We start from the raw sequence: 18,901 nt of genomic DNA, 5'->3' as shown, positions 1-18,901 counted from the left end.
AAAAGTTTGAGTATCATTAAAGATATTTTGAGCTATGATTTCTGAGCACTAACATGACTATGAAAAGATAAAATACAATACAGTTCAACCTTAATGTCAGCCTACTCATTATCTCTACTTGAATGTCTGATGAATGTCTGGAGCTCAAAATGCCCTAAACTAAATTCCTGGTTCCTGATCCCCTCACACCTGCTCCACCCATGTCCTTCCTCACATGGTTGCTGGTACCTCCAACCTGCCAGTTGCCTAGACCAAAAGCTTTGCAGTCATCCTTTAATTCTCTCTTTTCTCTCATGGCTCATATAAAATCTATCAGCAAATCCTATGAGTTCTACCTTCTTACCTGTTTTATTTCATAGCCTCCCAACAAGTTTCTCTCACAACCAGCTTCTGTCCTTCCCCGAGCCAAGGAAATGGCTTATTCTATTTTATTCTCTGGAAAGGACATGGTGTATCAAGGGTGTCTTTTCAACAACTTGACATATTATGGAGTGTCTCTTCTCAAAAATGTTTAATGCTTCCATTTTATCCAGAGTAAAAGCCATATCTTTACTAAAACATACCATGCCACATGGTCTAGCCCTCTGCTTTTGCCTCATTTTCATAGGTGATGTGCCCGAAGTTTTGCTACTCTTTAGGCTTGTCAACTTTTTAAACTGATGTTTCTGGACTACCTTATCAAAAGTCTTTAAGGACACATCTAGAAAACATAAGCATCTTGATCATGATTTTAAAAAGAGTCCCTGGACATTTCTCTTTGGTATCTTTGATTCTTTGCACCTGTGACTTAGTAACAAGATGGTTTGTAACTGACAAGAATTTTTCATTTCCACTGAAACCTTGCCAATACTAACAACCGCGAACCATCATTTTTACCTTAGAGGTGAGACATTTTATTTATTTAGTTAAAACATTCATTAGAGAGTATTTTTTAGCAAAGGCAAAAATGATGATGGATCTGTGGAGGACAGCACTTATAAACTGATCATGAATACTAGAACTCACTGGTCAGTATCTCCATCTGTGTGCACTTACATCAATCATATGTGCTCAAATGGTATGATCCTTATAGAAGTACACTCTTCTATGCCTTTTTCTTTTTCATCTGAACCTACTCCAGTGAGCACTGATGTTTATATGGAAACACATGCATCCTAAAAATAGTAGTGAGGACCTTGTGGAAGTAATAACCATTTTCTTAATAAAATTCTTGATGCCTGGTTGATGCTGTCAGGAACAAACCATTTCTTTCCCACATAACAGAGAACAGATTATTTATAATTAGTTTATTGGTGAGAATGCTTTTCATCTTCTGCACATTTATGAGGTTAATAGCTCTTGGGCAGTCCTGTGTAATTTTTTAAACATCTTTTTTGGCATAGTCACGCTTGTGTGCTGTTGAACTTGTGAACTCAGCTAACTTATCTATCTAGCATACTTTGCTAGGCTCTTCTGTAAAGCATTTCTATTTTGGCATCAGAATAAAACAAACAAAAAAAACCCAATGGTAATCTCAGAGATGTAATGGAAAAAGAAACAGAGTATTATGGCAAGCAGTGTCTTTCAAATTTTTGTTATATAAGTGAATATCCACAAAAAACATACAATTTCATATTTCTATGCTAAATCTTCATCTGTGGCATTGCTCTGGTCATCAACTTTTTAATATAAGGAGTAGAGTGAGAGCTATACTGTGGCATAAACAGTGGAGAAATAGTTACTGGTGGGAAGTTCTGACCAAATGGGCATGAAACTGAATGAGTTTGAGTTCAGATTTCATTATTTAGAGTTATTAAGCACAAAGCTCAAGGACTAAAAGACTGGTCAAGCTTCCTTTTTCAGATATTATGTGGATCTAGATTTAGAGGAACCTCCTGATCTTCATGGATAATCCAACTTTTATTCTTTTTGCTCAGTGGAAACACCAAGTTGGGAAACTGAATAATTAATGATAAACAACTGAATAATAAATAATAAACCGAATAATTAATAATAAACAACTGAATAATTAAGTAAGCACTACACTACAGTTACAAGAGACATATTGTGGCAAACTTCTCCAATCCTAGGAATTTTTTGCCTCTCCTCTGTACTCATTTGCCATATGGTTAGCTTCTTTAAAGCTCTTAAGAGCACCAACTAGGAAGGCATTGTAAGCAATTTTTAATCGAAATGTCTATGTGTTCACATAGATTTGAGTGTTGCCATGATTGCTGGTCATTTCCAACATTTCCCCAATCCTTGCATGCTAAGTGGCTTCAGTCGTGTCCAACTCTTTGCAACCCCATCGACTATAGCCTGCCAGCCTCCTCTGTCCATGGGATTCTCCCAGCAAGAATACTAGAGTGGGTTGCCATGCCCTCCTCCAGAGGATCTTCCTGACCCAGGGATTGAACTCGTATCTCTTACATCTCCTGCATTAGCAGAAGGGTTCTTTACCACTAGTGCCATCTGGAATGCTCTCCCCAATCCTTTCCACTGAATTGTTTTATCTTTATTCTGTAGCATTTTAACTAGACTTGTGCCTGATCAACCAAATTAATTTTCCTTTCTTTCAAGGACTTCATCCTGATCTTGCTTGAAATGTGATGTGCCATTTGAATGGAAGATAAACCAGTCTCCTCTTATCACACAAATAGCAGGAGAGAAAACAGAGAGTTGACTCAGCTCAATTTACATTTCCTCTTGTTGAAGGCAAAATATATTTAGACCTGTGGGAAATAAGGTATCAAACATTATCCTGTAGTGGCACTAGTTCGTTATTTTACTTTGTTCCCTAAGGATGGAATATTGTGGCAAGATATAGGGAATGTGATTCTCCAAAAATGCTAAGCTTCATTTTAGTTTCCATAGTAGCTTTTCTTTTCTTCATAAGCTTATGGCAGTTATATTACTTTTCTCATAGTTTCCTTCTTATTCAGTCATTTAATTAAATGGTCTATGGCATAGTTCCAAAGAAGGTCTAAAATATCTCCATCTGACCTCCTGTTTGGTGTTGAGAGCTTCCTGCTTTTGCATTAATGAGTGGACTCAAAATCCATTCCCCTTGAAATTGGACTGAACTCAGAGACTCATTTTAAATTCTATTTACATAAAAAATATCAGCAAAATATATGAGATCTAAGATTGGAAGGAGATCCAACCAGTCCATTCTAAAGGGAATCAGTCCTGAATATTCATTGGAAGGACTGATGCTGAAGCTGAAACTCCAATACTTTGGCCACCTGATGTGAAGAACTGACTCATTTGCAAAGACCCTGATGCTGGGAAGGATTAAAAGTGGGAGGAGAAGGGGACAACAGAGGATGAGATGGTTGTATGGCATCACTGACTCAATGCACATGAGTTTGAGTAAACTCTGGGAGTTGATGATGGACAGGGAGGCCTGGTACGCCGCAATCCATGGGGTCACAAAGAGTTGGACACAACTGAGCGACTGAACTGAACTGAACTGAACTGAAGATTACAATGGACAACAGGACATGGTGGAAGTAAGACTTTATGTCTCTTAAGACTAGGTCAGAAAAGTCTTAGGGCTTCCATTTGGGTCTCTTGAAATGTTTCCTCTCTTGAAGTTTCTTGTTGAAACCTAGGACACGACTGAGCAACTGAACTGAACTGAACTGAACTGAACTGAAAGCTTCTCTGTTTCATGAAGCCTTAGTCACATGGAGAGGACATGTGTAAGTGTTCTGGTAAACAGTTGCAACTGAGGCCAGGCTTCTGGTCACTCCTGCATAGTAACGGGCATCTATTTGAAGTAACTTTCAAATGATTCTTGTGCTTGGCCATTTGAGTCATGTCTGGTCAATTGAATATTCTCCACTGTGGCCCAGACATCATTAGAAGTAAAGAATCATCCCTTCTCTACCCTTTTTGAATTCATGACCACAGAATCTGTGAGCATATCAAATGGTTCTTGCTTTACACCACAGTGTTCTATGACTGGTTTTAATGTCACAATAGATAATTGTAACAGAATTCACCCAAGAACAGAGTGTTCCCATAACAAAAACATAAAACTTATCACTGTCTTCGAGATGAGATTGTAAATGGAAAATGAAAGGGTTTTGCAGCTTCTGCTAAGAAAATTTGGAAGGATGTCAAAGAGGGTATTAACAAATGCTGAAAGGTCAGTAAAATAATTATTAAGGAAATTGGAAAAAAAAGTTGGACAACACAGTTGAGTATTCAAATTATCATGTGGTGATATAGAAAATAGAAAATAAGCCTAATAAATTGGTGGGTTTCCTAATGAAATTTCCAAGAAGAATTACCAACTTGCTTCTCTTAGTGCATTATAAGTACATTATAAGATGTAGGAAAAGAGAGAGATAAGGTTAAAAAGGAAATATTTAGTTTTCAAGCAAAATTTAATAAAAATGTTCAAAAAAATAAACAAAAAAATAAAACCCATGACTTTGTGGGCTGAAAAATTTAACTGATTTTAATTCCCAGCCTCTCCAAATGACAAAAGATTCTCAAAGAAAAGTCATGAGGGCAAAGATCAAATTCAGAGCACTGTTGGGAAAATATAGTCTTGGAGTAAGCATGAAGCTAATGGCTAATGGTATGGCTGTAAAACCTTTTGTAAACTATAGAAAGGATTTAAAATAATGCCTCAGGGGTCCGTTCATACAGCCTCGGACTCCTAAGCATCTAAAGGCATACTTTACAGACACTCTCTGTTAACAATTGAAGGAAATTATCCCACTACAGCTTCATGGGGGGCTGTGGAAAAACAAAAGCTATCTCAAAGAGGTTTGTGGATATTAAGTTTTTTTCAAGTGGCTTGAACACCAAAAGATAATTCATAGAACCTCCACAAAGTTTTAAAGAAATTATATTGGCAGAAATGCTATTGTTGCTATTGTTGTTCAGTCGCTCAGCTGTGTCTGACTCTGCAACCCTGTGGACGGTAGCACACCAGGCTCCTCTGTCCTTCACTATTTTCTGGAGTTTGCTTAAATTCATGTGCATTGAATTAGTGATATTATCTAACTATCTCATCCTCTGCTGCCCCTTTCTCCTTTTGCCTTCAGTTTTTCCTATCATCAGGTCTTTTCCAGTGAGTTGGCTCTTAGCGTCAAGTAGCAAAAGTACTGGAGGTTCAGCTTCAGAAGTTGTCCTTCCAAAGAATATTCCAGGTTGATTTCCTTTAGGATTGACTGGTTTGATTTCCTTGCAGTCCAAGGGACTCTCAAGAGTCTTCTCCAAAGGAATCAGTTCTTTGGTTCTCAGGCTTCTTTATGGTCCAACTCTCAAATCCATAAACGACTACTGGAAAAACCATAGCTTTGATTATATAGACCTTTGTCGATAAAGTAATGTCTCTGCTTTTTAATATGCTATCTAGTTTTGCCATAGCTTTTCTTTTGGGGAGTGTCTTTTTCAAGTGTCTTTTATTTTCATGGCTGCAGTCACCATCTGCAGTGATTTTGGAGCCCAAGAAAATACAGTCTGTCACTGTTTCCATAGTTTCCCCATCTATTTGCCATGACGTGATGGGACCAGTTGCCATGATCTTAGTTTTTTGAATGTTGAGTTTTAAGTCAGCTTTTTCACTCTCCTCTTTCACTTTCATCAAGAGGCTCTTTAGTTGCTCTTCACTTTCTGCCATGAGGGCAGTCTGCATATCTGAGGTTATTGATATTTCTCCCTGCAGTCTTGATTCCAGCTTTGCTTTATCCAGCCTGGAATCTCACATGATGTACTCTTCATATATGCTAAATAAGCAAGGTGACAGTATACAGCCTTGACATACTCCTTTCCCAATTTGGAATCAGTCTGTTGTTCCAATCCTGGTTTGGTTACTTCTTGACCTACATACAGATTTCTCAGGAGGTAGGTAAGGTGGTCTTGTATTCCCATCTCTTTAATAGTTTTCCATAGTTTGTTGTGATCCATACAGTCAAGGGCTTTACTATAGTCAATAAAGCAGATGTTTTTCTGGGATTCTCTTGTGTTTTTCTGGAAGTCTCCCTAGTAAGCCAAAACAGAAGAAAAATATTTTGTGTGATTAATTGGAATTAATTAGATGGCCTGAGTACACAGTGACTTTAGGCTTCATCTCATTATGTCATAATAGGGGTGGTTTTACACTGTCCTTGGGCCATAGCTCCTTGTCATCTCAGTATTTGCAATGCCTGCTGAAGGGACCTGAACGTGGTCATGACAAGGTTAAATCTTCCTTCTCTTTATACTGTCCTTCAGTGGAAGCTGACAGTGTTTTCCCTCTGCTATTTTCATTTACTCTGCTTCCAAGGCTTAACATATTTCCCTATTGATTAAAACATTCTTCTTTTAAACCTGTCAGTAAAATCAATCAGGCTACCTTGGAGACATTGGTATCTGAGATCTGTCTGTATTCTTAAAATGCATTTGCACTTTTATTTTCCTTTATGTTTTACATACGTCACTAATACTTCCAAAGCTTTCATTCTATGCCTGTCCATAAAGTTATACTACACTAGGGAATGATCCATATTATCTATGATCTACAGTGTTTATGAAGTATTCTGTGCTTTTAAATATTAATGCAGATGCAATGTCATAACATGTTGAAATTTTTTCCTAGTAGCTTGACATTCTGTAATTTTTCTGGCAAGCCTGTGTCCACAAATTGTTCCTTATTTCTTTCTTAATCAAGTTAACAATTTAGGATACTGGCATGTCATACTCTTTGAAATTGCCTCACTTCATTGTGATTTTGTCATATTTGCAGTGAAATTTTATTTTCCAAATCCATTTGTTTACAAGCATTGGGAATCTAATTTCCTGTAGATATTAAAAAGAGGGATTTATTGTTTTTGTAACTGAAGGCATCATCCTGGGCCTCAGATTCTGTCATTGCAATGCTGGATAGTTCTGTCCTTTGATTTCATTGATCTCATTTGCTGATACTATTGATGATTTCATTCATGTAGCTTTGGAAGATAATTCTAAAGAGTCCCAAGTTACATCATCTTTATGGCCTCATATCTCAGAGGAAGAACAATGTTATCACTCCCTCCATGCATACATACTCAAAGTTTTGTAACTTGCTCTTATCTTTTTTTTTTTCCTCTTGTCTTTGAGCTAATTTTTTTTTTTTGACTAGTAGAATGGAGTGCTTTAATTAGCCTATGTATTAATAGGCTGCTTATGATTTATTGGAAGGCAAACTATGAGAACCACTTCAGGATCCATGTAATAGAAAGGAGTGGTATCCCAAAGGCAGACTGGACTTTTAGCAGATTAATAGCAAATGACACTCTGGGAGTGATAGTACCAGACAGTGTCATATTTATATACATGTGCTGTGTCCTATAATGATTACAAAGGCACTTGTGATTTCAGCTTTTGTTCTTTGTACATGTGATACGTATAAAGTAATTGTGAAAGTATCTGAAAACATAATATGTGACCAAAACAAAGTTCAATTATAGGGATTGGCAAACTATAGCTCATGGGCCAGACCTAACTCTTTGCCTGTTTTAGTGAGTAAAGTCATATTGGAACATGGCCACACCCATTCCTTTACTGTCTGTGGCTGCTTTTACTCTACAACAGATTGAGTAGCTGTGATAGAGACTGTTTAGCTTACAAAGCCAAAAATATTTACTCTCTGGTCCTTTACAGAAAAAGTTTTCTGATTGCTCTTCTATTAGAAAGATTTTCTTATTCAATTGAGTAATAGGTAACTAGTAAATAAGACCAGGAAGAAGCAGTTGATTAATCGTCTGAGTCAGCAGAGGTAATTGACATGGGAACGTATCTTACAGCTAACCTATCTTTAGATTTATCTGGGTAAACTGAGATTAATTCATTTCGGTGAATTTTTGTTCTTTCTCACACTCTTATTTCAGAAACAATTTCTGTTCTGGGACATTTTCAGAACTAGGGACCAATGGACTGGCAGAAGAAATTTTCTGAATATTGCCATGTAGAGAGGACGTAGAGACACTTCCACGGGGTTTCAGATGATATCTTCAATAAAAACACCTGAGGATGAATCAGAACTGACATGGCATCTGGAGTTTGTCAATTCATAAATTCCACTTCACAAGTTAACTTCATATCTTAGTCAGCTTCAGCTTCCATGACAGAATTCCATAGGATGGGTAGCTTAAGCAACAAAAAATTATTATTATGGTTCTGGGGGCCAAAAGTCCAAGATCAAGGTGCCAGAGAGCTAGGTTTCATTTTGAGGCCTCTTCCCTTAGCTTCATCATGTTTCTGTGCTCACATGATCTCTTCTCTATGTGGACAAAAAGAGGGAGAACAAGCTCTCTTGTATCTCTTATATTTATATAAGCACCAATCCTGTCATGAAGGCTCTACCTTCATGACCTCCTCTAACCCTTATTATCTCTTAAAAGCCCCATCCCCAAATACCATCACATGGGGGCTTAAATCTCCAATATATGAATTGTCAGGTTGAGGGGAACACAGACATTCCATCCGCAACATTTCCAGTGTCAAAATTTTGCTTGTGCATGTATGATGATGATGATCTGTGGTCAGAAAAATTGGAGAGAAAATTACTGTAATCATTCAACAAGTATTTATCGAACTCTAGATGTTTTAGTTTTTATCCTTCAGTAATGTACATTTCTTGACCTCAAAGGTCCACAGTGAAACTCAAAATTTTTCAACCCAATTTGGTATACTCAGAGAATTGCATAATAAAAACTAGAAACTTGGAAGTCATCTTTAATACCTTCTTCTCACTTCTACCAAGTCTTATCAATTTTGCCTCCAAAAGAAAGTGAAAGTTCTTTAGTAGTGTCTGACTCTTTATGACCCCATGGACTATACAGTCCATGGAATTCTCCAGGCAGAATACTGGAGTGGGTAGCTTTGCCCTTCTCCAGGGGATCTTCCCAACTCAGGAATCAAATCTAGGTCTCCTGCACTGCAGGCAGAATCTTTACCAGCTGAGCCACCAGGGAAACCCAAAATATATTTTGAATCCATCCATGTTTTACTATGTCCATCACTGCCCACTCTAGTCAAGGAAGCCAGGAAATCATTTCTTGCTATTTGAAATAGTCTCCAGACTACTCTCCCTTCTCTCATTCTTATGATTCCCATTTGTTTATCTTCTGGGCAGTCAGAGTAAGTTTTCAAAACACATCAGACATATCTGATTGTATTATCTAAATACTGTGAACACTACTTTGGCCATCCATTGTTCTTCAGGACTAGTCATGGCCTTAAAGGCTCTGCCTTGTCTGTCGCTATCTGCCTTTACAACCTCTTCTTATCCTTACTCTTACTCTCCAGCCACACTGCCTATATTCTTATTCCTTATCTCCCTTTACTTTCCTCCTTTCCCTACTGTCTTAGTCCATTCAGGCTGCTATAACAAACTGTCATAAACTAGGTGACTTGTAAACTATGAAAACTTATTTCTCATAGTTCTGGAAGCTGAGAAATCTAAGATCAAGTTACTGGCAGGTTCATTGCCTGGTGAGGCCCAGCTTCAACACTGACCATGTCTTTTCACTATAACCTCACATGGTGGATGACACGGGGGTTCTCAGGGACTGTTCCACAAGGGTACAGTCTCATTCATAACCTGCTTACCTCCCAAAGGCCCGACCTCAAAGGGTGATCAGACTTGGGATTAGGTTTTCAACACAGGAAATGTGGGGGGAAGCAAGCATTCAGCCCTGAATCACTTCTACTTGCATTGGCGATTATTCTTCAAGCTCATTCTCAACTCAAGGTCTTTGCCCTTGCAGTTCTCTCTTCCTGGAATACTCATATCTTCACATGGTGGACTTGTCCTTGACATTCTAACCTTGGATCAAATGTCATTATCTTAAGGACATCTTCCTTACCAAAAAATCACTCTTAATTTGGATTCCTTTTCCTGGTAACATCTCTTGTTTCCTTGCTGCTGCTGCCTTTTTTTTTTTTTTTTTAATATTTCTAGTCTGCCTCTTTCACTAAAGATAATATGACTGTGTATCTTCAGTGTTAGCATAGTGCACAACTGAATAAATGGATGAACACATTAAAATGAAAACATGAAGTAGCATTGTCTCCCTAACTTGATTTTAAAGAAAAAAATTCATAATTTATGGAAAGTCAGTACAATTGAGTAATTAATATATATTCTGAAACAAGTAGCTTGATTTGAAATCCAAGGTCTGCCATTTACTAGTTACATAATCTTAGGCTCCACCTTGAACTTTGATTTTCTTATATTCAAAAAATAGCTATAATATTTACCTTGTAGGGTTTTCATGAGAATCACATGAGTTATCATAAGTAACAAACTGAGAATACTCCGTAGCACACAGTCAACTAAGTGTTAGAGTGTACATTAAATTAACCTTCATTAATAATATTTATAATATTCAATAATAATATTTTATTAGTGAGTTATACTAAAATGAATCTAGCAAAAGTTTATTGACAAAATGGCTGAACATAGTTTGCAATTTTATACTTAAATGAACAGGAAAATAACAGAATCTTTTTTTTTTAATTATTACAAAATAAGACAGAGAAGGCCCTATATTCTAACTAAAATATTGACATAACATTTGTATGGCACTATGGCTCAGATGGTAAAGCGTCTGCCTGTAGTGAGGGAGACCCGGGTTCGATCCCTGGGTTGGGAAGATCCCCTGGAGAAGGAAATGGTGACCCACTCCAGTACTCTTGCCTGGAAAATTCCATGGACAGAGGAGCCTGGTAGGCTACAGTCCATGGGGTTGCAAAGAGTCAGACATGACTGAGCGACTTCACTTCTTCACTTCTTCATACTATATACAAATAATGTGCCCTATAAGTAACGTCATACTCCCACCATCCTAAGAGGTATATATTATCAATAGTTTAGGTATTGGAAAATAGAGGTGTCATGAAGTTCATTCACTTGCCCAAGGACCCTATTTCTTGACCTATAGAGTCAAACCTTGAACACAACTCTCTGGACTGTGTATTCTGAGCTTTCTCAGTATGCTGTCTCACACCTTTTGTTGTAATATCCATCAGGCAGTCTATGTACGTGTTTGAGGCAGCAGCAAAGCAGGAATCCCCCATAAATGAGAAAAATAAGATGCTGAACCTCCAATACTTTGGCTCCTTGATGTGAAGAGCCAACTTATTGTAAAAAGACCCCAATACTAAGAAAGATTGATGGCAGAAGGAGAAGAGGGCAACAGAAGGAGAAGAGGGCCATGAGATGGTTGGATGGCATCACTGACTCAATAGACATGAGTTTGAGCAAATTCTGGGGGATGGTGAAGGACAGGGAAGCTTGGCGTGCTGCAGTCTACAGGGCTGTAAAGAATTAGACATGACTTAGTGACTGAACAGCCACAAATGTTTCAGTTTTGTTTTATTAAACTTCCTTTACTTTCATAGTTTAGTCTGTTTTCATTTTGATCACTATGTGTGTGCATGGCATCATAAAATTTTCAGTTCTTAGACTCTCTAAAGATCCAGAGATATAAACATCTGACCTTTCCATGTACCAATATACTGGTTTGGCAGAAATAAAGTCTTGGGGCTTACATATCAATGATAACTGTTAACACTAGTTCTCTTGGCCTTGAAGACATCTCTGAAAGATAGGACCACACATGAAACAAAAATAATGATTTAGTCTTTATATCAACCCATTTCTTGGCTTTGGTGCTGCTGAAGGCAGTGGGAGGTGGAGGGGAGGGGATGGGTGATGAAGAATTGATACTAATGACATTTGATTCACATGGAGTTGAATCACATTCACCCCTATATGGAGACTGATCCATTCCCCTAATCTCACTCATCCTGGCAGGCAGACGCCATCTGATAATAACTCAGAATTCTTTCTCATTGGAGCCAATTCTGAACTGGTGGTCTGGAGAGAAACTCTGTATTGAATTACCAAGTAATTCCAATAGAATCATTTCCAACAGTCATTAAGGCGGATGGAATACCCATTTTTGAAAAACAGTCCAGAATTCCAGATTTTTCCAAAAAGAAAAATTAAAGCTCAGCTCCTTTGTTCACATTCCTCTTTTTAAGAGTGTGGAAAAATCTTTTTTTGCAAGACAGTAAAACATGCCCTTATGTTTGAGAGAATGCATGGAGAATGCCTCCATATTCTCTTCCTTTCTGCTACCATGAACCTCCCACAGTATTCAAGGTGTAATGGGGAAAGCTGAGACATTGAGAGGTTGACAGAGGGTCTCTGTGGCTCAAAATACAAATGGCATCTTGGCTGTGTGGTTCAATGGTGGCTAAATATATCAAAGTTTTTCAAATATAAATCAAACTCCCTTTAGCAGAGAATTACCTCAGTTGATAGAGTGAAAAGACTGTGTTATCTGCTGGACTAGGATACTTGACACTACTCTAATCAAAGGAAGAGACAACATTCTATTTAGGACAAGGGTGAGGTAATGGCAGTTATTTGCAATGAGAGGACCAGTTCTTCGTTGTTAGCCTATGGCTGGGGAATTTCTGAGGTATTGGTGTGGTTTGATATTAGTTTAATAATCCTTGATGGGAGCCTAGAAAGTTATATCAAAAGGAGAGGTAATGTGTCATTTAAAAAATGACCAGAATCCTTTCCTCTTGGCTTTATATATATATATATATATATATATTAAAATTTTTTTTTTTTTTTTTTTTGTAATTCTAGGATGCTTCACAGTAGGGATTGGATATACCTTATCCAATAGGGACCAGATGGGGCTGGTGAAGCAAGCTGAAAACACATGTGTTTGAGAAGCTGATACTAAGATTATAAGCCATTTCTGTTGGCTTGAAACGACAGAACCACAATTATCATGTTTTTGAGCCAATTCTCGCATTAAGAAATTTCTCGAAGAAACTAGATCCTTGCAATTTTTCTCTTTTTTACTAGATAAGTCCCAAGGGAACTTCTCATCCTAGGTCCCTAAATGCTGTTATGTTGTTGTTGTTGTTGAGTTGCTCAGTTGTGTCTGACTCTTTGGTGACTCGTGTCAGACTCATGGAGATGATGGAATTCCAGCTGAGCTATTTCAGCTCCTAAAAGATGATGGTGTTAAAGTACTGCACTCAGTACGCCAGCAAATTTGAAAAACTCAGCAGTGGCCACAGGACTGGAATATGTCAGTTTTCATGCCAACCCCAAAGAAGGGCAGTGCCAAAGAATGCTCAGATGACTGCACAGTTGTGCTCAATTCACATGCTAGCAAGGTAGTGTTCAAATGCTGTTATCATGTAGCTCATTTAAATAAGTGTCACGAAAGTTCAAGTTTTCTCATTCCAGGAGTAAAAGACCTACTCGAGTTAATAGTTTCTGTCACTCAATAGTGGTATTTTCCTTTCTTTTTTCATGCTCTATTGGTGCTGTGTAAGACAGTGCTAAGGATTAATTGCAATTATCAAATTCAAAGCAGAAATGCCACCTTATGAAGCACTAATGAGTGTTTTATAAGCTGCACTGTGACTGTATGTCCAAGCCTTATATCATGTACATGTGTGCTCAGTCCTGTCCAACTCTTTGTGTTTCTATGGACTGTATGTAGCCCACCAGGCTCCTCTGTCCATGGGACTTTCCAGGCAAGAACACTGGAGTGGGTTGCCATTTCCTTCTCCAGGGGATCTTTCTGACCCAGGGATTTAACCTGTGTCTCCTGTGTCTCCAGCACTGGGAGATGGATTTTTACTGCTGGACCACCTGGGAAGCCCTTGTATCATGTTAGAGGAAGCAGAACTTGAAATCCTGCTAGATTATACAAGTCAAAAGTTTATTCATAACTCTCTGACCCCACAGTCCATCTGTAGACAAATTTGCACATTGTATAGCTCTGAAAGGCGACACATCTTGATTTGCATTGAAGTGGGAGGGATTGCCAATGAATGCATCCAAATCATGAAATATTAATGAAGAACACACAGGGATAGTCAGGAGATGATTTGGCAACATGGGCTTGGGTATAGCATATTGGGCTTAATTTTAGGCTTCATCTCTTGACAGCTGTGTGATTTCAATAGCTTCCTTAACTTCTCTGATCCTCACTTTCTTGAACTTAGAGACAAAATAATAGAGGACTCGTGAATGCTGGCACTAAAACACACAGCCACCTTAAAAGCCTGTGTCTGCCTTGTACCATGGCCAGCTGTGGCACCGTGGGCAAATTGTTTCATTGAGACTCCCTGGCCCTTGGTTTCCTCATCTCTAATGTGCAAATAAAAACAATGTTTATCTTATAGGGTCTTTGTAAGGCTTATGTTTATTAATCAAATACTCTATATAAATGCTTAACACGGTGGCAGACAGTAAATGAGCCATGAATGGTCCCTGATTCAAGTATTCAAGCCACCAGACTCTGTTTTATCAAGAGAGAGAATAAGGTGACTGTCTCTTCATGTTTGTAGACTCCTTCTTCTAACTGACCACGACATATGAGAGTTTATGCACCCTGGATGGCAGATTTTATAAAACTCTTTTTCCAGTGAGCTGGTCTAGAAGACTGGGTCTGGGTAATCATTATGTATGGCAACTGACCTGAAGATTCCATACTCTATTTACTTATGAAAACTGTCAAGCTCTGGGAGGGAAAGCAACAACTCCCACAAACACTTGAATGAAGATTCTGTTGTGCCACAGGTTAATTGTTCAGTTCATTTCAGTTGCTCAGTCGTGTCCAACTCTTTGTGACCCCGTGAACCTCAGCATGCCAGACCTCCCTGTCCATCACCAACTCCCGGAGTCCACCCAAACCCATGTCCATTGAGTCGATGACGCCATCCAGCCATCTCATCCTCTGTCGTCCCCTTCTCCTCCTGCCCTCAATCTTTCCCAGCGTCAGGGTCTTTTCAAATGAGTCAGCTCTTCGCAGCAGGTGGCCAAAGTATTAATTGGGCCATTCCTTAATAATATATAAGTAACTTGTATGAATTGAGTAAAGATGTTTTTGATTCCATGCTAAATTGCTTTCCCTCTGCCACTTAATCTTCAAACAACCCTTGGGAATTGCATCCCTCTGTTTTGGGGGATGAAAGATAAATTCCATGACTTGGTCTACACAGCCTGTGTGGTTTGATTTCTTCAGGCTTCAGAGCAGTTACTCTCTCCTCTTCTACAACTCTCTTCTCATTCATTCATTCACCCGTTAGCCTTTCATTCATTCATGCACACAGGTACCAAGCACACATGTGATGCTCCAACAGTGAGTATATTAAGTCCATGTCTCGCTGATCCTCATGTTTTAGTGGAGAAAACAGGCAACTAAAATAGATGTATAATCTTATGGAAAAAACAAATTTGGAATTCAGGAAATGGAGAGATCTGAGCATTAATTGAAGAAAATATAGGGGTGAAACATTCCATACTGTAGGGAATAAAAGCATAATAAGCTTGAGACAGGGGATAGTTGCCATTTTCAGGAGTGGGTGAGTGATACACAATAGTACTTATACCCCTAACCTGATTATCAAAAGGCGGTATAATCAGGATTAATTCCACAACCCACATTAATTCCACAATGCAGAAGAGGTACCAGTGTCATCCCCACTTTACAGTCTAGGAAACAATCATTAAAGAGGTGACCCATGCTGCTCTTCATGCAGTAGGCACTCCTTTCTTTCCTCCTCAATTCTTCATCCCAGTTAACAAATGCATCTAATTTATCATTAAATGCTTCTCAACTTCTTTTTTTGTTGTGTGTGTGTTGCTTTATATGATTTCTCCTCTATATTCTTCTTCATTTTAATGATTTTAAATAGGCTTTCCAAATCAATCTGTGGTTGGGGATGGGAGTTATGTACAGATGCAATGCTGTGGCTTTTTTTTTTTTTTTTTTTTCTTTCCCAGAGGAAGAGTGACTTGTTCACTGAAGCAAATAGCCCTGCCCTCCATGACTTCATCTGGTGGTAACAGTAGTTCCAGCGATGATATAGAACTGCCTCTTCTTTCTCTTCCATGGATGAATGTGAAATGTATCAAATTTTTTGTGTTATGATACAGGAAACAAAAGATCATTTTTCCCTTGTTTTTTTCTCCTACAGTTATATAGCTTAATCTATCCATGACTCTTGATAGACTAAAAATGTCAAATGAAAGCAACCCAACCCATACATTGGGAAACATACATATTTTCCAGAAAACTGCAACCTTCACTTTGGCTGGGTGAGCCAAGTTTGGTGTTTCTTTTTGCAATACCACTGGTTGAGTGTGCACATGACTTGAATTTCTTTGAGTTGTGAGAATATAAATCCAGTAGATAAATGTGGACAGTGGATGTTTTAAAAGGGGAAAGACTTATTAAGAGCTTACTAGCAATGGCACCCCACTCCAGTACTCTTGCCTGGAAAATCCCATGGACGGAGGAGCCTGGTAGGCTGCAGTCCATGAGGTCGCTAAGAGTCAGACACGACTGAGCGACTTCACTTTCAGTTTTCACTTCCATGCATTGGAGAAGAAAATGGCAACCCACTCTAGTGTTCTTGCCTGGAGAATCCCAGGGACAGGGGAGCCTGGTGGGAGGCCGTCTATGGGGTCGCATAGAGTCGGACACGACTGAAGTGACTTAGCAGTAGCAGTAGCATTAGCTTCATTTAACCCATTTGCAGGAATAGAGATGCACACATGGAGAATGAACATGTAGACACTGGGGGTGGGGAAGGGAGGGTGGGAAGAGCTGGGAAGGTAGCAATGCCGTATATATACGACCATGTGTATAATAGATAACTAGTGGGAAGCTGCTGTTTAGCGCAAGGAGCTCAGCTCAGTGTTCTGTGATGACTTAGTAGGGTGGGATGGGTGGGGAGGGAGGCTGAAGAGAGAGGGGATATATGTATACATATGGCTGATTCATGTTGTACAGCAGAAACTAACACAACTTTGTAAAGCAATTATACCCCAATTAAAAAAACAGGAGTACTTCATTTAAACATTTTTAAACAGAGAAAACAGTTGTGCAAATGATTAGAACACAAAGTGGCGCGCTGATACTCTTTGTTGTCTGGGACTGAGGTTTCTTCCTTGTAATTGTCTTATAAATGGCCTCCTAATGAGTCATCTAAGCAGATCAATAAATACATCTACTAACTGTTTCTTCCATAATTCCTGAAACAGTGGTTGAAGTTACAAGAATAACACTCAAGTTGACTGAAATATGGACATTACTAATACTTACAGAATAGACTGACTCTACTGTGCTGAGGTATAGCAGTTTCACTAGTGTGAGATTTTAGTCGCAATAATCTTTCTCTTGTCAATAGTGTTGATTTATTTATTCAGCACCGTCTGGCATAAGCCATGTGTCCAAATAGTATACTAGCATGAAAAGCTCTGCTCTATTCTTATGCCATAAAATACCCCTCCCAAATCCCAGCAGCTCTCTGGTTTGTAGCATTCTTTGCAAAGGTTGCAAATGGTTCATATTTTAGAATTGTTCTTTATGTAAAATTCTATTGAAAAGCCAGAGTCTTGCCAAAAAGAAGTCATAGGAGACATAGTAGGCTCACACATAAGGAACAAAGCATTTTTATCTTATTTTAAGAGTATTTACACATTCCAGAGGTAATTAAAAGATTCATGAGTATAAAGACCTTAGTTATAGATATTGATTTTCAGGGAACAGATCCTTAGAGTAATGGAGAAGATGATGGTTTATTTTTTTGCAGAGTGCTTAGAGTCATTTTGATGCAAGAAGGCAGAAATGATGTGTTTGCCATTTTGCTGACTTGACTAGATCTAATTAGATATTGATTCTGAACTCTGTGTAGAGAGAAGACAGGAAGAGAAGCTGGAGGAAGGTAATGGGTGAGGGCCCAAGCTTTCTTTAGCTTCCCCCAAATGAGCTCTTGAGCAATGAGAAGTCAAGGAATAGCCACTTTTTGAAGGAAAATGTTTAATACAATATAAGCTCACAAACTTACTGTCAGTTAAAATTCAAAAGACGAAGTATAATATATTTCAATGCACTTCCAATTATTTGCTTCTAAATATAGCCATAGAGTCAAATACAGACTACCATAGTTCTAAAGGAGTAAATTTTGAACTGATCAACTTAACAATTAGAGTGTCAGTTATATATGTGTTTAGCATTTGAAAGCAGCATGCTTTCCTGCAGATTTGAAATGTTATTTCCACATAAAGTTTGCATCTTACTTATGAAAACTATTCCTGATTCATTGGGAATAAGAAACATCAGGCTAGGTACTGTCAATTTATCAAATTCTCTACATATAGGCAATAAAACTGAGATTTTACTATATTGAAAATGATGTTAGGCCATTATTCTACTTTATCTCTCTATGTGTGTCTGTACGTGTGCTCAGCTGTATCTAACTCACTGTGGCTCCACAGACTGAAGCCTGCTAGGCTCCTCTATCCATGGGATTTCCCTGCAAGAATACTGGAGTGGTTGCCGTTTCCTTCTCCAGGGGATCTTCCCAACTCAGGTATTGAACCAATGTCTCCTGCATCTCCTGCATTGGCAGGCAGAATTTTTTTTTTACCACTGAGCCACCTGGAAAGTACTTTCTCTGAGTATGTAATTGCTCCTCTTTGTAACAGAAGATGATTTCATCCTCATGGTAAAAATGGAAGAGAAAATAAGAGGAAAAATATATTCATCATTCTAGATTCTGTCTGTGTAACTACCAACAATGTCATTTAAAACTACTTACATATGTCTGACTCACTGGTTTACAGCAGAAACTAATACAACATTGTAAAGCAACTATACGCCAATAGATACATAAATGTACATGATAAAAAAAAAAAAAACTACTACAGAAAGATATGGTATAGAATGAGATGAAAGGATGAAAGGGCTAGACATTTCTCTAGCCCTGTGCTAAACTTGCATCTTATTTGAAGAAGGAATGAAACCCAAAGGAGGCTCAAATTTTGCTCCAAAAATATGCTGCCTCTTCACATACATATCTCTGAAGAATGTCTTGTTTTATAAAA

Source organism: Bubalus bubalis, chromosome 2 (genome assembly GCF_019923935.1).
Source record: "Bubalus bubalis isolate 160015118507 breed Murrah chromosome 2, NDDB_SH_1, whole genome shotgun sequence".
NCBI lineage: Eukaryota > Metazoa > Chordata > Mammalia > Artiodactyla > Bovidae > Bubalus > Bubalus bubalis.
The sequence above is the reverse complement of the archived record's forward strand: the minus strand, read 5'-3'. Positions refer to the sequence as shown.